The following is a 27,733-nucleotide window of genomic DNA, read 5'->3' as shown; positions in this document are numbered from 1 at the left end:
AATATTGATTCTTTGTTCCTACTATGTGAGCCAAGTTAAAAATATCTGCTAGCCTGACACAGCCTAAGAACGACCAATTTACAATTCTTTACAATGATAAGGAAGACTGGAAGGTTTAAACCTGAGAGTGTTACTGAACTCAGGTCCGGTGCTCGCCACTCGAAAGTCAGTAACCGACAGGCAGTTTTCGGTAGAAAGGAAAGTTGCTTTTAATCAGAATGCCAACAATCGGGGGAGATGGTGGACTCAGTTGTCCCTCAAAAACCACCTCTGAAGATTCTGCTCGGCCATGAAAGTTTTTAAAGGGAAAAAGGGAAGTAATCGCAGTTAACCATTGAGATCGGGAGGTCAGAGTCCTTGACGTGCCCCACTGTGCGCAGACTTGTCGACTCCCGACTCCTCCTGGCCTTTCCTTAGATGCTGTCTTGTTCACACGGTTTGTTCGCGAGATTACTGCAAGGGAAGCTAGGGAGGAGATCTGGTCATCTGTTGATTACTTATTCTTCATTTCTACTTCTTTGATCTATGGGAAGAACCAACAGGTTAGGCAAGGTATTGTGTGATCAAAAGACTTGAAAGGTGTGCTAGGGCTGGAGATCGGTGGAGCATGGGTGTGACTTGTTTAAGGTTACTAACAAGACAAAAGGGGCCCCCCTGTGGAGAGCTCTTTCCTGACAAAAGCTGCTTACAAATCCCCACTTGTCAGAACATCTTTCTGCTTCTATGGGATTATGGGCGAAGGTCCGTCTTCTGTAACTTCTTCATGCTGTATAGGGAGCTGTACTCTTAGAGTGGAAGATGTCTATGTGGGTCTGTAACATATCTTTGCTGACAGTTTAGTTGCCTGTTTACATATACCAGCAGAACAAGCTACAATTATTTTGATGCCCACAAAGATATAGATTATTATGAGCAATAGTGCTAATGCCATTCTCTTAAGGCTGTTCTTGGAATTGTGCTAGCCGTAGACTCAGTACTGATCAAGATGGAGCACCTTATGTCATGGCTGCAGCCTGGTCATCATGCAGTTAGCATTTTCCCTCTGGTGGCAGTTACAGTATCTGTAAAACAACTCCGGAATGTGCATCAGACACTGAGTCTGTGACTCTATTGTGCTAATCATTAGCCGCTTGACCCTGCACTTTGTGACTCAGGGGACGCTGGGAAACTTCAGCTTTTCTGTAAACAAGAGGCAGGGGACATGGAGAGGACTTCGTGGTTGGGGGGTGCTGCAGGGTTCTGCCTGGTTCCAATCCCCCTTTTCTTTGATACTCCTAAGGAGAATCTAGTTTAAGATAAATGTAAAAGAAGTGACAGAACTTGTATATTTTATTAGTTCACATTTGAAGATAAAAGTCATGCAAGAAGCCTATCCCAAGATTTTGAACTTGGGGTTCCTGGTTGATGGGGACGGAAAACAGCTTAGGGAGCAATGAGAACCAATTTATAATATATGTTCCTTCTTTTAGTAAGATACTAGAGGGATCACCTGAAGCTGGTTGGAGATTTTAAACTAATGAGAGAGAGATATAAATGTCAAAATTGATTAGGTACTTAATTGATCTCCTGTATAACCAATATATATTTGAACACATGCCTCTTTCACATATAGAAACCATTCATGCAAAACCTTGTATTTTTGCATTTGAGAAATATAGCAGGTTGGCTCATTTCCCAAGTACATATGATTCTGTGTTTACCTATGCAGATATCTGTCCATTCATGCATGCATAGAGTTGCCAGCTTTTACAAATAAAAATAAAGGATGCCCAGTTAAATTTGGACTTCAGAGAAACAACAAATAATTTTTTATATTAGTATGTGCCAAATATTGCAGGGGACTTGTTACACAAAAAAAATTAAATCATTCTTTGTTGATTTGAAAGCCAAGTTTAGCTTGATATCCTGTATTTTATTTGGCAACTCTACCCACTACTGCCCTCCCCCAGCAGCACGTGTAGATTTTCACTTAACCCCATTTTTGGTCCAGTCCCTCACCCTCACCCCAGCGGGGTAGCTGCTTGGCTGCAAGGGGTCAGGTGGGTCCTGGGGGGAGGGGCAACCTAGCTGCTTCTCATAGAGACCTTGGTGTGCCTGGCACATCAAGGTGCTCAATAAACAGTTATTGAATACATGCCAAATACCTTCAAATGACCTTTATTGAAAAGGTAACACACCCAGGCACTGTTGGGCTTAGGTGGAATAACAATGAACAGGACATCATGCCAGGTCTCTCGTCTCTGATGTCTTAGAGAGAAGCCCAATCGTGAACGCCATGCTGTATGTAATAAGAATTACAGGCCCTACAGGCTACAGGCATCTTGGGTTCAGATTCAGGGAAGCTAACCTTGTGACAGTGCCTGGGTCAATCCCATAAAACAAAGAATTGTCCTGCCAGAATGAGAACTTTGTGTCTGAGAGAAACTCAGGCTTGAGCCATCTGTGCCTCACCTGCAGAGCTGGGAAGATTGTCATGGGGCACAGGTGGAGGGGAATTGGGGAAAGGAGTTTCACAGGAAGGAGGAAGGTCCAGTGCTTGGGAGAAACACACGTCTTCTGTAACAGGGGAAAGGTATCAGTGGGAGGCTACCAAGGACTTCGAATGTGGAGGTTGGAGAACTTTATGAAAATAATATTTAGAGAATATTTTTGCATTATGTCACTTGGGTTAACTCTGATGAAATATAATTCTCGCTATTAATTATGGTATCACTTCTGTACTACACTTGGCACTGCTACAGAGGACTCTTTTCTTTATTCATAGTGTTTATCTTCTAAAGTAAACTTAAAAAAAATTGAAGTCTATCATACATATTAAGAAGTTCACAAATCATAAGTGTGCAATGCAGTACCTTTTCACAATAGGAAACTACCCATGTAACAACCACCCAGTTCAGGAAAAAGAACGCGGCCAGCACCCCAAACCGGCCCCTGCCTGACTCAGTCACTGTTCCCCACTTTTCCCCCAAAGCGACCACTATGCTGACTTCTGTCACCACAGTGATTTTGTCAACCTTTGACATTTACATAAATGGAATTGCAGAGTATATGCTATTGTGTTTGCCTTCTTTTGCTCAACTTTATGTTTGTAATATCCACTCCTGTTGTTTTTATAGCAGAAGTTTGTTGATTTCCATTGTCTTTATTATACCATTGTATAAATATGTCACAACTTATTTATTGATTCTGTCTGGATTGCTTCCTGGTTTGAGCTTTTACAAATAGTGCATCTATGAATATTCACATCAGTGTCTTTTGTGAGTATATTTATGCATTTCTGTGGGGCGTATACCTAGGAGTGGAACTGTTGGGCCATAGAGTATGTATATGTTCAGCTGTAATAGATACAGTCAAGCAGTTTTCCAGAGTGGTTGATTCCACTTACATATGTGAGAGTCCCATTTGCTCTACATGAGGATAGAATTTTTTTTAAAAGGCAGTAACTTACAGGAGTAGGATATGATGGGAAAAAAAAGTATTGCCTTAAGAGAAACACTGCCTACTCTGTAATAATTTTATGCACGCTTGGCATACTTCAGTGTTTGTAACAAAACTGATCACTTCCTTTTGTGAAATTTTACCCATGTGCCTACTTGAACCTACTTCAGACCAGATAATGATGGTAAGTATCTACTGAGTCTAGGAAATTCACATTATCCCCAGAATATTGGGGCTATGGGAATAACTCACTTTGTAAGTGTATAGTGTTCCTTTAACTAAATCATAAAAATCATTGCTGTGTTATATGAAAAGTTTATGAGGTCACATGAATGCTTGCTTACTGTGCATATGGTGAGAGCTGTGCATTTCAAGTTAAATATAGGAGCAGTTCTGGCTGTAAAGAAGTAGTTTAAGAAATCAAGAGAACTATAAATGGCCATCTGCTCTCTTCTCCATTTTTATTTGCTGAATTAACCCAGTGAAATATTTTAATGAATAACGGGTTGATATTCCATCTGTTTGTTAATTTTTTCAAACTATACAATAATCCATCATTTTTACTGAGTGGAAACAATTTGCTACTTTGTAAAAATATTTTTAAAAATAGAGGCAGTGTGTGTAATTCAACTTTCCATTAATTTCAAGTGCGTTTTAGAGATGGAGCTAACTGAGAGCATCTTTTGGGTCAGGGTGCTGGGGAAAGAATTTCAGTTCTTTGAGATCACAGTTCATATTGGGTGATGCATATCATTGTTTTATAAGATATGTGTGTTTGAGCTTATTTGAATAGAACATAGAGAGAACCCTTCTCTGTATAGCCAAAGGTTGCTGAGATGGAAATAGCATCAATGATAATATAACACTTTGGCAAAAAGAGTGTAAGGATTAGTTCTTTAAAAATAATGTAAAACATATGTCACTATCGGAATGGAGCTTATGGCTTTCCAATTCTGTACTCAGTGCTACGAATCTAAAGCAAGTGGAGCATATGACTGTGTATATATGTATGTGTGAGTGCACGCAAAGGCACACACTTAAATTACAATTTCATTTAAGTATATTTTAAATTTGTTTCTGGGTTTTGTTTTGTTTTGTTTGTTTTTGCTTTTTCTTTTGATTTCTCTTTAGTTGGCATGGCACACATTATATGCTTTCAGGCCACTTAAGGTTCACGTGTCCAGGAGCAGATGTCAGCTTAATGGCATCTTTAATGCCTGCTGTGCCACGTCCACAAGTAAATTCCCTGAAACAGGATTTGGCCAGAGGGTTCAAGCTGACATTTGGAGAATTGATGGATGAGGTGAGAGGTGGAGAAGAACAGGGAAAGAGCTTTAAAATAATCCAGTATTGACGATTTTTAACATTTCTACATCATTAACCAAATATTTTCTCTTCTGGTGGTTTTCTAGCTCAATCAGTTTTAAATAATTTATCAACAGATTTTTCAAAGCCTCTACTCCAGTTCTTACAGGTTTGGGGACCTGAGGGTATTCTTACCTATCAGTAGAGATATATTATTCCCTTTAAAGATAAGGGGTATTTTGTACAGAGGGAATGGAAAATAATTAGTAACGATGTTCCTGTGGATTATAGGAGCCTCTTCTACATTAATATTATTTTGAAATAATGACTAAATTCTGAAAATTATGACAACGTACCAATCACCAGGTCTACAGTAGCTGAACCATCTTAGAAGCACATGTTTTAGTCCCACCGTATTTCACTTATAGCTTCTCTCTCCTGAGCAGAATGGATTAAAGCCATAGCTTTTTATTTACTCCTTAGACCTGTCTATGAAATAGTACATACTTATATTTTCGTAAGTCTCTTGGGCCTCACATATTGTTCATATGATCTCCCACAGCCACTTTTCCCCATATTACTAACCAGAGTATCTAGTAAAATTGGCACTATTGTATCCCGATGCATAAAGTAAATGATATATTATGAAGTTTTTCAAGAGAAGGTTCCATTAAAATGTAAAGACCAGGCAAAAGAGAAACAAAAATTAAATGAGTCCGTGTTTTAAATGATTCAATATAAGAAGTCAAGGATTTCTGTTTGGAGGAATATGAATATAGAAATGTTTGGACAGATAGCACCAAACTGTAAAGAGAGGACTTCTCTGTGGTTATGCCTTGGAGGATTTTTATTTTTCATTTTTAATGTCCTTGTAAAATTTAGTTTCAAAATAGACTATGCATGTTTCTGAGAATCTGTGGTCAGACAGATGACAGTGCAAAATGTTCCTATGACCCACAAAGCATAAATAATAGATGGGTGTTTATTGACAACAATCCAATACAATGCAAATGCATATGACGTGCATCTATGGTAGAGAACTGAGTCCATCATGGCGATGCCAGGAGCAGAACTCAGCTGACACTGCCTCCCAGTATGTGCCAGTAGATTCCTCAGTAGGTCATGTCTGACACAGTTATGTATTTTCAAGATCACAGGGACATTTTCTTCAATGACAAAGAGGGAATATAACAGGGGAAAAATCATTATGTTCTATGAAAATTTTCCCATGAGGTTAGTGGAAATAATTCCATTCAAACATACTTTAATTTGAAATATACAACACTTTAATGTTTCTAATAAAATATGTTGATAGAAAGTGTTCTAGGAAGGGCAATACAGCCTTCTCCTTAAATCTTCAAGAAAGCATACACGACAGAAGTTCTTTTCCTTGCTCTGCTACAGAGCTCGTAGGTAAGCTGCATGATAGCAGATTTTCTGCTGTTCTTCACCAACGTATCCCTAGTGAGAACACAGTACAGGGCACACAGGCTCAGAGGCGGATCTCAGGACACAGACAGTAACATAAAGGAATGACTCTGGGCATGGATTCCGGCATCAGATAGCCTGGGTTCAAACCCCAGTTTCTACAGTTAATGGCTTCTGTAGCCTTGGGGGAAATGACTTAATCTCTCCAAGCTTCAGTTTGTGCCTTTGGGGATAAAGTTAATGACCTCTAGGTTATTGTGAAAATTAAGATTTTATATATAAAATATTCAGTTCCATAAGTGGCAGAATTTGTGCTCCAAAAAAAAAAAAAAAGTAACTATGTCATATATTAAAGCTTGAGCTCTTCCTGTCCCAGGTAGAATTATTTATTTTTAAGCAAAAATTTTGGATGGAGAATGAGGCTTACACATGAATATCAAAAATACTAGAGAATCTCTCAGGGCATTAGTGATTTCCAGCACCCCCAATATGATATAGCTCTCAGAAATGCCAGGGACTGGCGTTATTCCCTTACGCAGTCAGTCACTGATAGCTGATTTATAAGTTAACTTCCTTTGTTCCTTTGCCTTAATTGTGTACCATGGTGTCCAGGAAGGAGAAATAACACCAGAAGCTTGAAATCCCTCTGAGAGTGACGTATGTTTATCAAAATCCATAAAAATTTTCGGTTATACAATCTGTTCCATGAAAAAGCCTGTGTTGATTATCATGTTAATTAGAATACCTTCTACTCTACCGAAATGTCCTATACGATCAATATTTTACTGCCTTGTATCTCAAAGCACATAATTTCTAGTTTTCTGAAATGGAAGAGACAGATAGTACCAAATCTTTGTGTTATAGCCGGTTCCCCAGAGAAGCTTGTAGCTGTGCTAAAAAAAAAAAAAAAAAAAGGGAAAAAGAAAATCTTAAGGCACATTGCCTGAACTATATACTGGGATATCATAGAGACATTTTTAACCTTATCAGGTAAAGCTCAAGGGTATTACCTTCATAATCAGCCAAAGAAACGTATCAGGCTTCAAAACAAAAGCAAAAAAACGGAGACACATCAATTCTCCCTTTCTTATAACTTTCTTTTCTTTTTCTGATTTACCTATCAATGTTTTATAAATGAAGGGAAATTTTTACATAGACATTTCACTTCATTTGATGAAATGAAAAATAAAATTATAAGATTAACATATTGTAAAGAGAGCACTTGATTGTTTTCAGATCAAAAGATTTGAAGTGATACACATGTTAATTTCATTTGGACAGAAATATTTTTATTTAATGCAAGCAGTGTGTTAGGAACTGTAGACCCCTGACATAGATAAGATATGAGCTCTACCTTCCAAGAGGTTTCGGTCTATTTGATGAAACAAACAACTATATAAAATAGCTTAAGGTGAAATGGAATATGTGTGACAAAAGGACAAAGCCCAAAGCCACCTGCCAAGAAATACCAGAGAAGCCTTCATCAGAGAATTGGAAATCCAAGTTAATCAGGGAAGGATTAAGTGACCTTTTCTTAGGCATACAAGAAGAGGAAGTACTTCCAGGAAAGGGAGTATCATGAAAAAGTCATCCAATTGTGAAGGTTTGGGGACCAGACAATGGGTCCAGCTTGGCTGGAGCAGAAAGAGCATGGACGAAATGCATGTGGTGTCAACAGGACCTTGAATGGAAGGCCCAGGGGACTTACTTTACAAAGTAAGCGGCGGCCACTGAGGATTTCTGAGGAGGAAAATGATCTGACCTATGATGGATCACGCTTCCCCTTAGTTTGCGCATCTCAGTCGGTGGCAGCTTCATCCCTGCAGAAGCTTGGACCCCAAATCTTGGAGTCATCCTGGACTCCTCTCTCTCTCACCCAACATCCCTCAGTCAGGAAATGCTGGGGACTAACCTAGAAAATAACCCGAACCTGGCCACATCTTATGTTCCGCTCCATCTTCATCAAGATACGTCATCACTCACCTAGCCTGCTGTTTCCTCACTGATCCTCCTGTGTTGACTCTTAACTCCTCGTCTTAGAGTTTCTTCTCTACACAGCAGCTACGGTGATCCGTTTACCACAAAAATCCAGCAGCGGGAAGCGGCGGGGTACCCGGGATCCACCGCTAGTGGGTCCAGGCCATGGGGCAGCCCTGGGCGGTGGGGAGCGCGGAGGCGGCGTCCGCGCGGCTGCCTCTTGGGCCAGGAACTGGCCTACGTGCTGGTGCTGGGTCCCGGGCCACCCCCGCTGGGACTCTTGGCCCGGACCTTGCAGCTTGCGCCGGCAGCCTTCCAGCTGCTCAACCTACTGGGCAACGTGGGGGGCTCTTCCTGTGCTCGGACCCCAGCATCCAGGCTGTGATGCTGGCCGGCCGTGGTCAGGGCCAGGGCTGGGCTTACTGCTACCAGTGCCAAAGCCGGAGGCCACCGCGCAGCGGGCATTGCTCCGCCTGGCGCCGCTGCATCCTGCGCCGGGACCACCACGGCCGCCCGCTGGGCCGCCGCGTGCGCTTCCGCAACTACCGGCGCTGTGTGTGTCTGCTGCTTCACGCCGCAGGCATCCTGCTGCACGTCTGTGCGCTGCCGGGCCCTGACCCAGCCCTGCTGCGAGCCCACACAGCGCTGCACACCACCGCCCTCCTCCCGCTGCCTCGCAGGCAGTGTCTGCGGCGCCGTTCGCGCTGGCCTTCGTGACCGACACGTGTGTGGCGTGTGCACCGCTGTGCTCGGCTGGACTGCTCTTCCGTGGGATGTTGCTGCTGAGGGGCCAGACCACGTGGGAGTGGGCTCGGGGCGGCACTCTTACGACCTGGGCCCCTCCCGCAACCTGCAGGCGGCCCTGGGGCCCCGCTGGGTCATTGTCTGGCTCTGGCCCTTCCTGGCCTCCCCGTTGCCAGGGGGACGGCATCACCTTCCAGACCACAGCTGATGTGGGACTCATGGCTTCCTGACTCCAGGAAGAGCGTGAGCTGTACAAGGAGTGGGGAACGGGAGAGGGGACTCATTTCAGACCCACCCCCAGCCTCAGAAGGGGCAGCAGGCTGGTACTTGATGCCTGCTTTCGGCAACTCTAGCCCCACCCGTAGCCTTGCCCTTGCCCAGCTTGGACTCATAGTGTCCAGGGCTTGGGCCCTGCGGCTCTGCCTCTATCAGTGGCCCCTGAGCACAGCGAAGGGTCTGGCAGGGGGCTGCTCGGCCTGCCCAGCTGCCCCTTTGCCAAGTTAATAAAGTGCCCACTTGGTTCTCTGACTCCCCCCATCTTTGTGGGTTTCTGGACCTTCACTGTTGCCCCGGCTGCTGTTTTTGGTTCCTCTGATTGGCAGGCCAATGGCCACTGAGCCTGCACGTCCGGAGCCTGTGCTCCACAACGGGAGAGGCCACAACAGTGAGAGACCCGCGTACCAAAAAAAAAAAAAAAAATCCAGTAGCATTACCCTTCCATTCTAAATCCTCCAGTCGTTTTTCGTTAAAATGTGAGCTCCTTCAAGGCCCTACGGGGTTCCTCTCTCTGTTCCTGCTCTGACCTGGCCCCTGGCCATTCTCCTCCTCACTGGCTTTGCTTCAGCACCTCTCCTTAGGCTCCTGTGGTTCTGTCAATGCTCCAAGCTGTCTTCCTCCTCAGAGCTAGTTCAGTTGGTTCCTCTGCCTGTGACACTCCTCCAAGATTTCCAGAGCTCCTTCCTCACTTCTTAAGGTTTCTGCTCAAAAGTCACATTATCAGAGAGGCCTTCTGGGGAAGACCACCTTGTATGAGCGAGCAAGGACCTCCATCCTCTGTTCCCTGGCCCCTCTTACTGTCTTCACAGCAGTAATCACCACGTGACCAATTACATATGTTTGTGTTTTGTGTCTGTCTCTTTTGGGTAGAATTGAAGCACCTTGAAATGTTGTCAAGCATTTACGTATATCATACATTCCAGGCGCTCTTTAAAGAACTTTACAAATATTAACTCATTGAATACTCATAACAACCCATGACGTAGGTAATATTGTTCCCATTTTTATAGACTAGGAAATTGCAGCCCAGAGAGGTTAAGTAACTTACAGAAGATGTCACAGCTCATATGTGATGGAGCTTGAACTCAAACCCAGGTGGTCTGCATCCCTCACCACTACTAAGTTGTGCTGTCTTTTGGAAGCAGGGACTTTGTTTTGTCCGCTGTTGAGCTGGTACCTAGGACGTGGCCTGGCTCAGTATTCAGTGAATAAATAAACTTTGACCACATTACGTTGAGGTGGTAGTACAGAATCTCTCCTGTGTTCAGAAACCAGTGGAAGTACAGAAAGATAAAAATCAGAAAGTTTGTTTCTGTTCCTTCACCGTATACTATTTATCTTGAGAATACACTTAACTTTTTGTGTGTGGGCTTTCTGGATTCTTTTTAATCTGCCTGCATGATGCCATTTTCTATTAGAACACTGTTATTGTAAACTCAGCAGTAAATACTAAATATTCAATACTTGACTGCTTTTCTATGGTCATGTACCGAGTTGAGCAAAATAATCAAAAGAAAGCTTGTCTCTAAAAGTTCCTCTTTTTAATTTCACTGTGGGAAATAGTCAATAAAAAGATGTTTGATGAGGAAGGTTAGCTTTATCAAAGTAATCAAGCTTATCTTGATCATCACAAGTGCCGGGCACTGTGCTGTGCTGTGAGTACACAGATCCGTAAGGTACTCCTACATCTATGGAGTTCAAAGTCCGGGGAACTGTGATAGACTAGTAAGTAAGTACAAAGATTATTAGCAGGGGACAGCAGGAACATAGAGTTATGTGTTTGGAGAACTAGGCAAAGACAGAGAGGTGACAAGGAAGGCTCGATGGAGGAGAGGAAGTTAGGTGTCTTACGAGGCTAGCGAGTATTTGCAAAGCTGTCTCAGGTCTGGGAGTGACGTCTGGGGTGGGTATTGGTGATGATAGTGGGTTACAGGCTTCCCAGACAGAAAAAAAGCATGAATAATAGAAACTTCCCATGTTGTAAATCCTTGTTCAATTTGGTCTTTCACGGGGAAAAAGGTCTGTTAATTTGTGAGAATCCAATTTCTTATTAGCGCTATAAATAGCTTTAAGAATTTTGAAGGCTCAGAACTGCATATGTATAAAAATTGCTGACAGGAAATGATGTTATCATGTTATAGGCAGTTGAAAATGCATTTCCTTTTAATTATGAAAATGTGAGATTATGGTTTTATTTTTAACTTCTTCCTCTGAGAATTGACATTTTGTTACAGTTTTAGAAAGCAACCAAAGTTCTACAAACACTGGTTAAATTTTTGCTGAATTTCAGATTTGTTTCCATCTCAGATACATTTTTGTAATAAGATTATTTTTAACATTTGTTTATAATATATCTTTAAAATGTATCCAGTTATTTTATTTGTGGGTACAATGTGGCATAGATATTTTGTGGTATTCCATACATCTTGGGCAAGACATCTAGGTTTTTCTTTACAAAACTTTCACAGAATAACGTCTTAGGTTTTATGATCTTGAAAATTCCTTTTATCGGTATCATGCTTTCTGATGTACAAAGCCTGTCACTTTATCACTTTACCTACATTATATTAATTGATCCTAGTAATAGTTCTGTGGGTTAGACAAAGGGTAGCTACTTCAAGAATTCCACGTACAAATTCCTGCTTCTCTTTTTACTGGCTCTTCAAATGCACTGCACTCAGATTGCTGTTGAGAACATGTAATTCCAAAGAAGGTGTCAGGGCTCCCTGAAGATCATTGATCAAATGGCACCGTGAGAGCAACGTCGATGGACAGTGAGTCATGTGACCAGAGTTTCGATCAATCTTGGCCCTTTCATCACCCAGACGTAGACACTGGACATCTCACTAGATTTTTTGAGGTCTCAGTTAATCACACGTGAAGATGATTTGGAAGGGAAGAGACTAAATCATCTCCATGGTCTCTCCTAGTTCAGAGTTCTGAGACTTGATGTGAACTTGAAAGTAAATGAAGCAGAATAAACACAACCATTAGAGGAATCGGTTAGAAGATTTCGGTGAAGCGTGGAAGTTTTAAGACCTTGTGAACCTGTGAAGTGCATTTGGACGTGTTATCCTAGGCATTCTGCAAATGGGCAGCATCTCCTCAGATGGAATGTACCAAAAGCTGGTTCCATGTTGGCCGTAGCACCATTTGATATATGTGACCTGAAATTTACTTGGTAAGGCAATTGCAACATTTAAGTGATCTGCTTCTAATAGGAATTTTTTATTTCCCTAATTATACTACACGAAAATTGTTGTTTTTCTGCTAACAACGTTAAAGAGAATTAAAATAATTATTTTCAGATATTGTAAATTAATAGAAATACAGTTGACACTGGGAAGAAAAACTGGCTTTCTTGTTTTGGGTTTTTTTTTTTTTTTGCTAGAGTATTTTTTTCAACCATCTGCCTATGAAATGTGGAGTGAAAAATAAATTTATAGAAGTCATTTTTAGAAAGCAAGAGTGGTATTAAATGTTGATATTATAGAGCATATATTTATTTTCTTATGAAATCTCTCTTATATGAAGGTATCTGTATCCCATGATCATTGTTGGGAATTCATTGTTTTCTTGTGCACTGATCCATAAGGTAGATAATTGACAGGAGGTTAGAGCTAAGATTTATTGCCACTCATGGTACATTTTCTAGGAAAATGCAGAACTTTCTTTTATATCATTTTAGATCAAAGGCAAATTTTATTACCAGCTCCTCAGAAAATCACTGGTTCCTTTTCTGAAAATCTGTGATCCTATTTGGAAAAACTCTTAATTTCTTCTCCTTATCAGAATCGCCATCAATTCCCACTCTTTGAACAATTCCTGTGTAAACTCCACTGCACACAAACCCTGCCCAAGAACCTCTGCTCCTGGAAGCAGAAAATATTATAACAAGGGGCCGATATTCGCATTATTTCTTAAAAACTAGTCTTTTATCCAATACAAAGATCACTATGTGAGAAAACTATGGAATCTCTGACCATCCATTCTTATAGATTGCACACCTATCAGAAGAAGAAGTCCATGAACCCAAAGCTCAAATTATTTTTCTTTCTCTGAGATGAATTACTAGATAGTTGTATTAATTCTATTTCCTTTCTTCAAGTAGAATAGAAAGAGGATAATGTAGTTGGCTAATTCTTTGAATAAGTATCTTATTAATTTGTGTATCTTTGGTACCTAGTAAGTGTCAATAATTCTTTGTTGAATAAACAAAGAGCCCCCTAGGCTTCCAACCAAAGAGCAAATACACAGGTTGTTTACTGCAGAATAATCCACGAGATACTAATGGCAAAAGGATCATCTTTTCTCTCTGTAAACATATTCGAGTCATTAAGAGTTCAGAGTGAACTAAAGTCTTTCAAACCTCAATATACTTAGTGCTCACATCTTAAACTAATTTCTGGATGTGACTTTTGTAGTATGTCATAGAGATAATTTGTCTACAGTCGTTTCATAAGCATCACTGAATAGCTTTCCTGTAATAAAAGTCCATCATCATTATATTGAATATCACTTAAATACAGAATGTAAGTTGTACTCTATTGTAGAATGCATTTAAATACCTTGATTAAACCCTACTAACTCAATTTCAAATGACATTTCATGCCCTTAGTCCCTTAGCTCCGCCCCCCCCACCTGGTGATTCTCTTTCCTTGGCTTCTCACCATATTCATTGATTCTATTTTTCTATTAGTTTACAGAAAAATTAGGGTATTTATATGAGTTTTCATTAACTACCATTACGTAACAGTTTTGAATTGTGCTATAGTGAGGCTAATTTAAATATACTGAGTTTCTCATTGTTGAATTCCATTTTAATACTATCTTTTCTTCCAACATAATTCTTCACTAACATTTTTCCTTCTCAGCCTATTTTGTATTCCAGCTACTGTTAGTCCAGCTGAAATCTTTCATGAAGGGGTGGGGTTTAGCTCCATTTTAGCTGAGCTGGTTAAGCACCCCTGAACTACAGTAACTGTGGTTTCACTGGAGGAAGAAGATAGATGGGCAGAATGCTGGAATTAGCTCAGTTTCTCAAGGTCAGCAGCTAAATGCGTGGTCCTGGCTGAACAGCATCAACATCACCTGGGAAATTCTCAGACCCCACCCCGACCTACTGATTGAGAAACCCTGGAGGTGGGGCTCACAATCTGTGACTGCACAAGACTTCCAGGTGACTCTGATTCACGCTTAAGCCTTCCCTTGCTGTAGAGAATTCTCTGGGGGCTAAAACAAGAACACCACCCCATCTCGGGATACTACAGGTGATAACAACCCAAACCTCAATTAACTTAAACCGAAACGCAGCAGTATGCATGGGTTTCAAGAGAGACAAACTTGAGCTTGCGTCCCAATGAACGGAACCCTACCAGAGTCCTCTGGGGCAACGCATCTGAGCCTCAGGTCCTCATCTGAAGAATAATGCTGTCCTTGCTGGGCTTGTGTGAGGATCAGAAATGATATGGGAAAAACAAGATCCAGAAATACTTTTACTTTGTCGCCAATGAGGCTTAAGTGTCTGGCTTTCACTTGTACAAGTCCCTTATAAATGATACTAAGGTTTGAAGTTGGTATTCTTTTTTTTTAAGGAGGACTTCAAATTATATTAGCTTCAAGCCCCACAGTATCCCAATGCACTCCCGGAATAGGACAATGCTGGGCAGTTATTTGGGTATTGAATCTATTCACTGTTTCTGCCACTTTTTGTCATTTATTGATATATTTGAGTCCTGAATTTTATTCGCGGATGACTTATCAGCATAGCACATAAGCCAGGTGATGGGTGCATGGTACACCTTTCTGGATGACAATGAGGCTGAAATGTATTTAGGAAACAAAACTTCAGTGCTGAGGGATGTGATCGCTCACAGAGCAGGAGTTCCCTTGCTCATCAGATCAGGCGAGGATCCCAGCCTCCCTTTACGTTTATCTAATGCGTGGCAAGCGAAGTGTTTGGAGAGTTGAATTTCTTTTAAGATAAAACCCTTTTTAAATCAATGGGAAGTTGCTTAAGATTCAAATGACAGTTCTCTGAAAGTCAGCATGTATACTTTCCCCCTCTTTGACAATGATTATAGTAATTGAAGAGCATATAGCCTTCTACATTCAAGTGTATGAATGTAGACACTTCAGATTGTATTTCCAAAGTCGCATGTATAGACCTAGCCATGTGTCTTTTCTTAATACCGATGATGTCATGCAAGAAAGTACTTTTTGCTCATTGGCTTGAAAATATACCCCACAACGTTAACGCAAGTATCCTTCAGCATCACCAATTATCGCATTTCTATACGACTTCTTTTCAATTAATTTCATTCCAGAATATAGAGTTATCTGAGCAGTGATTTTTTTTTCTTTTCTTTTTTTGGTTTAATGATAGGAGTGCTAGCAGTTTCAGTATTTATCAAGTGCTGACTGGATCTTTTTGGTTGAAGAGTTGGTTAGGAAAATTACTGTCAAGCTCACTCACCACCGTGGTAACCGAATTTTAATACCTCTGGGGGTACAGACATTTATATAATCTAACTCTATGGCACTGAGGTACAGTGTATGTAGTGTATGTATGATTGAACAGAAAGTTTCAAACAGCAGCCTGTGCAATTGGATTTTAGATGTAATGTACCATAAATAAGTGCTATAAAGATTGCCTTTAATGCTATAAATCAGATTTTATTGGTTTCAGCTATCTCATTCTGGTTATTGTATTACCCACAAAATCAAAGGAAATCAAAGAGCTGGAATATTTTTTATTTTAATATCCCATATTCTACAGGAATGGCACACGCACCCTTCCAGCTTCCTTCTTTGGGTAGGTTGGACAAAATTGACAGGTGGCAGGCCCCGGCAACATATCAGTGGCAGGATCAGTATAAATAACCAAACTTTTGGGACTTGAAACCTTTTCAGATTTCCTGTCTGTGAAATATACAAGGTAGGTGAATTGGCAGGTCTCTTTCCTTTCTGAGATGCTGGCTGTCATGTTTTCATGCAAGGCTGACGCCTGTAGAGATTGGCAGGTGAGGTGAGCTTTGCAGCTTCTGCAAAGCTGATGGAATTTGGTGATGATGCTTTCCATTGGGGATAGAGGGTATCCATGCATGACCTATCGAGTTATTTAAAATGCCAAAAACTATTGCTATAAAATAAAGTTGTGTCCTCAAACAATCTCTCAGTGTTCAGTTTAGAATCAACACGCTTCTCCCCCAACACACACGCACACACATGCACACACACATGCGCACACACACTTTACAATGCTTTTTCTTCAGTATGATTTTAGTCAAGAAAATCAACATATTTGGCATTAAAAATTGCTTAGGAAAGCATACACGTGGGCGTGCCGATCTGCCCAGCCGTCGCGTGCGCCATGTCTGGTCCTTCCAGCGTCGCTGCTGTGAAGTGGTCCAACAGGCCCGGCTGGAGGCTGGGCTCAACCCTGTGAAGGTTTCCCAGGCAGCTGCAGATTTGAAAGAATTCTGTCTGCAGAATGCTCAACATAACCCGCTGCTGACTGGAATATCTTCAAATCCCTTCAGACCCCAGAAAGTCTGTTCCTTTTTGTAATAAAATGAATCTTTGCAAGATTTTCTAAACCACTTTTCATAAACCGGTGAATATTCAACGGGAAGCTGAATTTGAAGCCAGTACAAAAGCCTGTCTCTATAACACGTGCCATACTATACAAACTTGTACTTTTGTCAGTCCTTAACATCTACGTCTCTGAATATTCATGAATTTCTGTTTCACAAGGGTAATTGTTTTATATACACTGGCAGCAATAAAATACTTAGTATAAAAAAGAAAACAAGAAAAGTATACACATGAACTGGGAGAGCCCAGGAGGCTATAGTAATCTAAATTTGATCTAGTTAGGGGTAGAACAGTTTTCAAGCTGTTAAAAATGCAGTTGTGTTTGGTCTTTGTGTAGTTTTCCTCTGTGTTTACTTGTACAAATACTCTGAGTTCCAGGCACTCTGAGCTGCCTACCTAGGCATTGTGGGGTTGGGGGTGACCTTTATTTTTCAAGGTTGAAGCCATAGGACCTGAAGAAGGCAAGAGGGGTAGCAGGGGTTTCTTGAAACAGAGGCTAGCAGAGAGCTACATCTTCATGATGCTTCACTTTTATTATTATTATTTGCAGTATGCGGGCCTCTCACTGTTGTGGCCTCTCCCGCTGCGGAGCACAGGCTCCGGACGCACAGGCTCAGCGGCCGTGGCTCACGGGCCCAGCCGCTCCACGGCATGTGGGATCTTCCCGGACCGGGGCACAAACCTGCGTCCCCTGCATCGGCAGGCGGACTCTCAACCACTGCGCCACCAGGGAAGCCCCCCACTTTTTAATTTATTTTTACTGCAGCGTTACACCAGATATGTTCTCCTTAGTTCCTCCACCTGAAAAACAGCCATCCTTAGCAATCAGAGAAGGTACCAAAATGTTGTGCTTTGTCTTGATTACAAAGAAATCTGAGTCCCACAAATGCTTAAGTAATCTCGAACTTACTGGAGATAAAAGCCATGTAGAACGTTAGCACTGCTAATATTAGGCCAGCCCAAGTTCAGCAATTTTTTTTTTTTCCAAAATAGGAAATCTTGATGCCACCTTTCCTTGCTGTGAACTAAGCTGGAAGAGCTAAGGGGATTATGCTGATCAGGGCTTGACATTTATGACTGCCAGTTCACTGATGAAAATACAGCCCAGGAGCTCAGCCCTAGACCTGGGAGGCAGCTGGATCCCAGAGTGTGCTTTGGCACTTGTTTTAGGCTGCACTCAATTTTCTGGGAGCCCCGTGGGCCACCCGCATGGAACAAGGAAGTGTCCCGGTCTGGAAGGGTATGTGCAGCTGCAAAGAGAAGCAAAGGGGCTTTTTTTCTTTAAGCACTTCTGCCACTAGTTCCATGTTCTTAATGGAACATGAAGCAATTTCTTTCTCTCTCTCTCTTCAAGGCTGGCCTTCTCCAAGAAGCTATCATCAGTGAAAACCCTCTCTAGTTTCAGTCCAACCAAATGATTCTAACCAGCATTTACCTTTTCTGTTCCTCTCTTTTCCATTCCTCTCTATATGACTATCTTTAGGCAAATGCTAAAAATATAATTTTATATTTTGGTTTATTTGGTTTGCTTCACCCTGTCTCCTGTCCTAGCTTAATCAGCCTAAGGTCACCAGAAATGACCTTTTATTCAGCAAAGTCAGTTCTATTGCACCATTGCAATGAGGGAGACTGCATGCCAGGGGAACTGTGGGGCATCTCACCAAATAAAGGAAAAGACAGAGGTTATTATAGGATTTTTTAAAATAAATTTATTTATTTATTTTTGGCTGCCTTGGGTCTTTGTTGCTGTGCACGGGCTTTCTCTAGTTGTAGTGAGCGGGGGCTACTCTTCGTTGCGGTGCGTGGGCTTCTCACTGCGGTGGCCTCTCCGCTGCAGCGCATGGGCTCCAGGCGCGTGGGCTTCAGTAGTTGTGGCTCGCGGGCTCTAGAGCACAGGCTCAGTAGTTGTGGCGCAGGGGCCCAGCTGCTCTGCGGCATGTGGGATCTTTCCGGACCAGGACTCGAACCCGTGTCCCCTGCATTGGCAGGCAGATTCTTAACCACTGCGCCACGAGGGAAGCCCAGGATTTTGAAGGATAATGGCGTTTAGGTTAAATTTAAATAAAGCAGTGTTTGGATAGGCTCAGAGAAAAGCTGGGCTGTGTGCGAAGGGTTTAACATCAACTCTGGACTGTGAAGTGGATCTAAGGTCCTGTTTCCTTGGGAACTACAAAGTTAAGATAAATGTGGAATATTGTATCCAGAAACCCCTTATTAGAAGCTCTGCACTTGGGTTGGAAATTGAGGCTGCCTCTGTGTCAGAGTGGCTTAAATCCTCTAGGCAAGAGTGGGATGTTTCATTTTTACTGATATAATTTCTAACAAACAAAGTTTTTGATAGTTAATGATTTTAGAAACCAAAGCATCTTAGTAAAAAAGCAGTAGTCACCCGAAGAGGTGATCCTTATGATACTTTACAGCTGCAATATGGGGGAAGTGTTGTCCCCTGTTAACTTTTAGCTGGATTTGTCTGAGTCTATTTTTCCAGATGCTTAATGGTCAGGTACTTTTTAAAAAAACTTTCTTAGTCTAATCTTTATTTTCTTACTTCCAATATCAGCTAGGAAAACTTAGCTTGCAAAGAACAAAATGCTCAACATAAATGGGATTAAATAATTTAAAAAATGTATAGACTAACAGTATAAAAGCTGAGGAATGGAAAGGGCTTCAGGCAAGGTTTGATCAAGCATCTTTTAAAAATCACCAAATATCTTATTTCTCTCTCTTCCCATTGGTCTCTATATTGTCTGCCCACATCTTAAATATATAGCTGTTTTGGAACTTGAATAAATGTTGTCCTTCATATTCTATCTTTCATGGCTTTCATATTTTATACTTTTTTTTAGTCCTGCTTTATTAATAATTTTATTATCTCTATATTTTAGTTCACTGATTTTGTCTTCATCTAGGTCTTATTTAGCTGTTAATCTGTCTTTTGGGTTTTATATTTCAATTATTTTACTCCTGGAAATTCCAGGTGGTAATTTTTCAAATCTCCCTGGCTTTGTGATAGTGCTCATAATTTTAAGATATTTTTAATTTCTCTTTTTATGTCCTCAATAATTTAAAATATACTAAATTTTTATTCTATATCTTGTAGTCCTATTATCTGAAATCTATTTTCAGACATCTGTTTCTATATATCTGTTGACTTTTACATGATGAATTTTGGGGGGGTTATTTGGTAATTTTGGGTGGTGAACTTATTTTTCTTGGGAGTTTATTTGTTGGAATCTCGTGCCTCCTGGGTTAAGCATTAGGGTGGAGGTGGGAGGCATGAATCTCAGGAGAATTACTGGCAGGAGTATTGTATGTTAAATTTTCGGGTTGTAGGTTCCTGTATCATGGTGTAGGAAAGATGCAGACTGCAAATCTATGTGAGAGCACATTTGTGAGTATATATTCTCGGAGGAAACTTTTACAAACCCTGTATAAACTTTCATTCACCAGTATATCACCCTGTGCTGCTGGTACGTGTGTGTGAGTGTGTGTGTGTGAGTGTGTGTGTGTGTGTATTTTTTTTTACAGGGGGTGAGGACATATATATATTTAATCCACCATTTTTCTGAGAGTTAGGCCTTAAACTCTACATATGGTCCCAGTTGCAGCTCTCTGACTTTTTGCAGACCTAAGCCACCATCTCCTGTCCCTACATGGGCTATAAAATGCAAGCTTCTTGGTTATAGAAAGTGGCAACCAATCTCTGCCCCTTGTCCAGTCTACCCTTCCTGCTCTGGTCTTCAGTTCCCACTTTATTTTTCATTTGGATTTTCATTTCTCACCTCTGCAGCCTACATATGCTGGGGAAGGTGACTCTGCTCTCATCAACTGGCCTGACTGAGAGATTTCCCTTACTTTCTTTTGGGCTCAGCCATGCACTTAAAAGGACGTTTGTTGTATTTTATTTGGCATTTCTAAGTGTTCTGTAGCAAGTGGTCTAGGTTATCTAGTCAACCATATTACCAGAAGGGCTGGCCCTGACCTACCTGGGGCTTCACTTAAGGCTAGCTCCTCAGATGCCACATAGGTGGCTCTAGCAGCTTCTCGGGGCAGGGATGGGTTGCCAGTCTTGTTCATATGTTCAATAAACACAGCGAGTGCCTCTCTGAGTATCTTTCAAAAGACCTAGGAGGATTCCTCACCCCACCCCCAAATCACACACACACACATACCCCGAACCTCTCATAAATATTTTCTTGTATCTCATTTCTTGTCTCTCACTGGCTCATATTTTGTTAACTGTTTTGAACCAAACACTGTTGTCAAAAATTGGAAGATACTAAATAACTTAAGCCAATCAGAGTCCACCTTGGTTGCTAAAAGTGGGGTCACTTTCCCCAGTAGCATATAGACTGTGTGGTTGAGGGATAAGTATACAGTGAAAATTGGAGCTCTGTTACAAAGAATGGCTGAGATGGACAATTCAAAATAGCTGATGTCACACATTTGCCCCTTGTATTATACACATTTTAATTTAGTTCAATTCAACAAACACTTATTTAGTGCTATTTGTTCCATGACAGGAAACAGCCCAGGGCTTGTGGAGATCACATAATTATCATTTTTTTAAATCGGAAAGACCACACCTCCACTAAGTATTTATCTTAGGTCAAATTTTGTTAGGTACCTGAAAAACAGAGGAGTTGGCTTTTTTTGTGATGTGTTATTATTGATGAAATATTTTTTTGACTGTTGAAATAGATCAAATATAAAAAGAATGTAATATATAGACATACATGCATAATGTATATGGATATATGTATACACCCACACACACACATATACATATATATACCGCTTAAAGAATAATAAGGAGATAAAAAACTGTGTGCCATTACCTAGCTTGGAATAAAGACGCAGACATAGAGAATGGACTTGAGGACCTGGGAAGGGGGAAGGGTAAGCTGGGACCAAGTGAGAGAGTAGCATTGACATACATACACTACCAAATGTAAAATAGGTAGCTAGTGGGAAGCAGCCGCATTGCACAGGGAGATCAGCTCGGTGCTTTGTGACCACCTAGAGGGGTGGGATAGGGAGGGTGGGAGGGAGATGCAAGAAGGAGGGGATATGGGGTTACATGTATACATATAGCTGATTCACTTTGTTATACAGCAGAAACTAACACAACATTGTAAAGCAATTATACTCCAATAAAGATGTTAAAAAAAACTACAATAGGCAAAAATAATAATAATATAGTATCAGTTCCTTAGAAGCCCTCTCTACTTATCACATCTCAGAACTCATACTTCTTTCAGAGGTAACACTGCTGATTTTTGTATTTATTAATACCATTGGGTTTCTTTACACCTCCACACATATATGTAACCATAGGCAATACATTTCTTTTAGTTTTGCTTGGTTTTGGATTTTATATAAATGGAATTATACAATATTTTTCTAATTTGCTTTTGTTTCGTCAGTATTGCTTTTAGTATTCACCCATGCTGGTGCAGGCAGCTGCTGTATTATTTATTTATGCAAACATATACTATTGAATGACTATAACACAATTTCTGGTTTTCTGTTGTTAATTTTTGTTAGGTTGTTTCCAGTTTGGTCTATCAAACAATGGGTCTGTAGACATTTTCGAACCAGTATTTTGGTGCACGTGTACAGAAGGTTCTTTGGGTCTATATTAAGGAATAGAATTGCTGGCTTTAAGGCATGCACATGTCCAGCTTCACAAGGTATAACAAGTCATTTACGGAAATGACTATACCAGTTTACCTTCCCAGCAGTACTGTATGAAAGTTTCATACAATATAGTGATTCACAATTTTTAAAAGTTAGACTCCATTTATAGTTATTATAAAATCTTGGCGTATACCCTGTTTTGTACAATATCTTTGTAGCTTGTTTTATACATAAAAACTTGTACCTCTTTATCCCCTACCCCTGTATTGCACCTCCCCCCTTCCCCTCCCCACTGGTAACCACTAGCTTGTTCTCTATATCTGTGAGTCTGCTTCTCTTTTGTTATATTCACTAGTTTGTTTTATTTTTTAGATTTCACATATAAGTGATATCATACAGTATTTGTATTTCTCTGTCTGACATTCCACTAAGCATGATGCCCTCCAAGTCCATCCATGTTGTTGCAAATGGCAAAATTTCATTCTTTTCTATGGCTGAGGAGTATTCCATTGTGTGTGTGTGTGTGTGTGTGTGCGTGTGTGTGTGTGTGTGTATACTTTAATTATTATTCAGCAATGTATTTAAAATTTTCCATCATGATTTCTTCTTTGATCCATGTGTTTTTCAGAAGCATGTATTTTATTTCCAAATACAGTTCTTGTTCTAGACAGCTTTTTGTTTTTGATTTTTAACTTAATTTACGTTAAAGAATATGATCTATATGATACCAACTTTTGAAATATATTGAGATGTATTTTATGGCCTCTTTCTTTAAAGCATTTTTTTAAATTAATTAATTATTTAAAAATTTATTCTTGTCTGCGTTGGGTCTTGTTGCTGCACGCAGGCTTTTCTCTAGTTGCGGTGAGCTGGGGCTACTCTTCGTTGCGGTGCGCAGGCTTCTCATTGCGGTGGCTTCTCTTGTTGCGGAGCACGGCCTCTAGGCACGCGGGCTTCAGTAGTTGTGGCTTGCAGGCTCTAGAGCACAGGCTCAGCAGTTGTGGTGCACGGGCTTAGTTGCTCTGCGGCATGTGGGATCTTCCCGGACCAGGGCTTGAACCCATGTCCCCTGCATTGGCAGGCAGATTCTTAACCACTGCGCCACCAGGGATGTCCCATTTTATGGGCTCTTATGTGGACGATTTTCAAAAATAGCTCATGTGTTCTTAAATGGATGGTATATTCTGAAGTTGTTTGGTGCAGTGTTCTATATTATATATGTCCATTTAAATCAAGTTTATGCTGTCCAAACCTTCATCTCCTTACCGGTATTTTTTGTTTATTGGAGCTAACAATTTATGAGAGATGGTATTAAAGGATTCCAATATCCTGTGAATTTTTCAATTTCTCCTTATGTACCTGTAAATTTTCAATGTATGTAATTCAAGATACATTAGTATGTTTCACATAAGTCTAAAATTGTTATAACTGACTGGTAAGTTAAACTTTTCATCATTAGGAAGAGACCTTATTTATCTCTGCTCATACTTTTTCCACCTTAAAATCTTTTCTCTTTGTGATATTTTCAGTTAGTATTTGACATAACTAATCCTTTTGCATCCTCAGCTGTTAGAATGTGTGTGTGTGTGTGTGTGTGTGTGTGTGTGTGTGTGTATTTATATAATGATCATGTGTATGCTTACTCTAATAATCTTAAAAAAGTACTGGCTAGGTTATTTCTTTGGAATTTTATTTTACCTTTTCTTGTTCAATTTACATCTTGATTTATTTAACATTTTTCCCTAATATCTTGCTTCCTTTTGAACTTTATCTCTGTACTTATTTTTGATGTTTACTCTCTGTGCTTTTTTTTTAGTGGCTACTGTAGATATTTTAACATGCTTAATTAGCACAGTTTAAAATTAATAATAACCTTACTCTTATCTCAAATGGTACAAAAACCTTTGAATGTGTTAGGTTTCATCACCACCCTCTCAACTTACATACTGTTCTTTTCCACTTATTATTTCTATATTTTTTAATCTTCACCAATAAACTGTTTTGTATATCGATGTTTGTCTTTATCATATATTTACTAATATCTTTGCTCAAATCCTATCTTGTATTTTAGACCTTCCATCTGGACTAATTTTCTTCCTTCCTGAAACATATCCGTTAGAGTTTCAGTTAGGGATAGCATGTATATGATGAATACTTACAGGTTTTACTTTTCTAAAATGCTCTTGTCTTTCTTCTTGAAGGTTAGTTGTACTGCGTGTGAAATTCTAGAGTGATAGTTGTTTTGTCTCAATGTATTGCATTATATCTTCTGGTATCTATTGCTGTGCTGAGAAGTCAGTCATCAGTATAATTGTTCCTTTATAAATGATATTCTTTTTTTCCTCTGCTGCCTTCAAATATCTGGTCTTTATTTTTTATTATTTTATTTTTTTTGTGGTACGCGGGCCTCTCGCTCTTGTGGCCTCTCATGTTGCGGAGCACAGGCTCCAGATGCGCAGGCTCAGCAGCCATGGTTCACGGGCCCAGCCGCTCCGCAGCATGTGGGATCCTCCTGGACCGAGGCACGAACCCGTGTCCCCTGCATCGGCAAGCGGACTCTCAACCACTGCGCCACCAGGGAAGCCCTGGTCTTTATTTTTATTGTTATATAATTTTACTTTCAGTATGACAAGGTGTGAATCTCTTTTTATTTAGTCTGCTTGGAAATCATTGAGCTTTTTGGATATGAGCTCAGTATCTTCCAAAATTTGTTGAGAGTATTAGTTATTATTTTTTTGAATAATTCCTTATCCCAATTTTATTCATTAGGTCCCTCTGAAACTCCATTTAGATGTACTTCAAACCTTCTCAGCCTATCTTCTCTATATCTTTTCAACATTTTTCTACTTTTAATAATTTTCTCTCTGGTTTGATTACTTCAAATTTATCTTTAAGTTTATTCATTCTCTCTCTTCAGCTGTGTTGAATTTGCTAATTTATCTTACTGAGTTTTAAATTTCATTTAAAAAATTTAATCCAATGGATTCTTTTAAACATTGATTTGTTTTTTAAAATATCTTGTTTTCCATGCTTCTGAATCTTTTATTTCTTAGATCATATTAAACATAATTCTTTTATAGTAAGAATATTATGTGTTCAGTATCTGAGAAATTTGTAGATGATTCTGCCATCTCTCATTCTTGGTGTGCTTTTTCTTGTGTGTGGTGATCTTTTTTTTATTGTGATTGCCTTGTTTTCCTTAGAATTATCTGTGATAACTATTAGAGCTCCAACTTGATGTTGAATTCCTCTAGAGAAGCTGTCCAAGCTTACTACCAACCTGGATGCATATTTAATTATTTTCTGTGCTTGTCGTTTTTTAATACATACAGAAAGCATAAATGTGGGTCACAAACTCCATAGTGTCCATAAGGATTGACTTGTGATGATGAATTCTCAGGGAGATTTATTTTTTCTCATACCGAGTGGCAAGTTATGGCAGGCACTGTCTTTTAACTTCCTTTACTCTCCTTTCCTGGGATGAGGATTGTTTATTATTTACTCTTCCACTTTGGAATCTCAGCTTTGTTTAGAACTCTATTAAATATTTTCTTTGCAGACCTTGACTCTTATCTCTTACCTGCTATGCCCTGACAATCCATCCAAAAAGAGAGTCAAGGTCACAAGATTTGGCCAATACCCTCAAGACAATCGAGGCTTTGATGCTACCTTACTTCTCTGGGGTCTGGCTTTTGCTTCATTTTGGGGATTCAGTTCATCTGGGGTTCCTTTTTTCCTCAAGACTTCCAAGATGGCTGAGGGAGATGCAAGAGGGAGGAGATATGGGGATATATGTATATGTATAAATGATTCACTTCGTTATAAAGCAGAAACTAACACACCATTGTAAAGCAATTATACTCCAATAAAGATGTTAAGGAAAAAAAGCTATGCTTTAAAAATGATTTTTTCATTCATTTTGGGAGCTTTCAAAGGTAAACAGAAAATTCAGCCTGCCATACTTTTAGAAATGGGAAGTCCTCTCTAAATGGGCTTTTTTTTTTTTAATAGTGCCCATTGGAATAAGGGATATGAATGACATTCATGTTACTGAGTTTTACATTTTTTTAGAAATGCAGCTCACCATTATAATTAGAAATCAATGGTTTTTAGTACTCTTAAATGTAAATTCAAGGCAGAAACATTGTAAATGTGAGAGTGCAAATGCATATGAGATAGAGCTTGTTGCTAATTTCCTCTGAGGAAATAAAGGTCTACAGAATTGGGCTGTAATCAAAGGAGCTGTGAGGTGGAGGCAATATGTCAGGCAGCCTCCTTTAGTTTCAAGGGCAGGGTCAGGCATATACAAAACAGCTCATCTTTTCTCGAACGTTTCTTCAGAGTGCTTTTATTCTCACATAGATTATGGACCTTTCCTTTCCTTTGTGCCTGGGTGTCATCTTTTAATTCCTCTCTATTTCTAAAAATAATGGTTTAGCAGCCCATGGCCCTATTTAGATCAAAGGGCATAGCAATAATAAATGTTTTTATCATGAAATAACAGCTATGAATGCTGTAAATTTCATTCTCAAAGACTGATAACGTAAGACACTGACTTTATCCAACAGTCTTAAAATTTAATGAGGTAAACAAGAAAGTTCTAAGAGTAAACAATGTTGTTTATTTGGAAAAAGAAATAGCTACTTACTCCATTTTTCTTTTTCTCTGCATCAACCCTTACTACCAGGAATTCTATTGGGAGATTTTGTCATCGTTAAGGACTGGTTCTCAGCTCCAGTCTGTAACATCTTACAGTTATCTACTGATATCCCAGACATGTTGCAAAATTCCTAAAATGCAACTAACATCAGTATTCTTGGGTTGTTCGTCTTATTTCTTAAACATCAACTCAAGGTTTTTTTCTAGATATATCCAGATAATATTGCAAATTTCTCAAAAAGGCAATTAATTTTAATTTGCATTGGTAGAGATTTTATATATTTCTTAAGCGTTTCTTGCAATGATAGGATGTCAGAATCACTACTCTGGGACTCCTGAAAATCTCCTTGAAAGAAAACCAAGGGACTCTGCATGCCAAACCAGAGTGGAAAGGGCTGCCATTTGACAAATTCAGTGGAGATGTATCTGAAAATCCATGCAAGTTAGAGCTCAGGTTTATGGAGACAGGAGTGAGGGACTGTCCCATTGACTGAACCTAACAGAGAGTTCTTTTCTTTCTAGAATATCAACTGGTGGACAGTTGTTTCTTTGGGGCCCCAGAATATTAGCTAATAAAACGTGATTTCTGAACTTCAAAACCCTGCTTGTTTCCTGCAATTAAATCTTTTAAAATACCTTTGCAAAGCCGTTCCGAAGCACCAGCCCTCGG

The 27,733-nt window shown here is 39.9% G+C and overlaps 1 protein-coding gene and 2 pseudogenes across 3 annotated transcripts in view; all 3 read left to right on the top strand.

Annotated features, from left to right (window-relative positions):
- Window positions 1–27,733, top strand: part of HS6ST3 (heparan sulfate 6-O-sulfotransferase 3) — a gene marked incomplete at both ends in the record, with an annotated part of 639,689 nt that overhangs the window by 437,807 nt on the left and 174,149 nt on the right. The gene's annotated exons all lie outside the window — the stretch shown is intronic.
- On the top strand, window positions 8,314–9,122 carry LOC309836051 (putative palmitoyltransferase ZDHHC24; annotated as a pseudogene). Its single transcript has one exon. The product of its transcript is annotated as a putative palmitoyltransferase ZDHHC24 (transcript).
- LOC309836052 (guanine nucleotide-binding protein G(I)/G(S)/G(O) subunit gamma-5-like) lies at window positions 16,541–16,737 on the top strand (annotated as a pseudogene). Its single transcript has one exon. The product of its transcript is annotated as a guanine nucleotide-binding protein G(I)/G(S)/G(O) subunit gamma-5-like (transcript).

Source organism: Grampus griseus, assembly GCF_964374135.1.
Source record: "Grampus griseus genome assembly, chromosome: 18".
Lineage (NCBI taxonomy): Eukaryota > Metazoa > Chordata > Mammalia > Artiodactyla > Delphinidae > Grampus > Grampus griseus.
The sequence above is the reverse complement of the archived record's forward strand: the minus strand, read 5'-3'. Positions and strand labels throughout refer to the sequence as shown.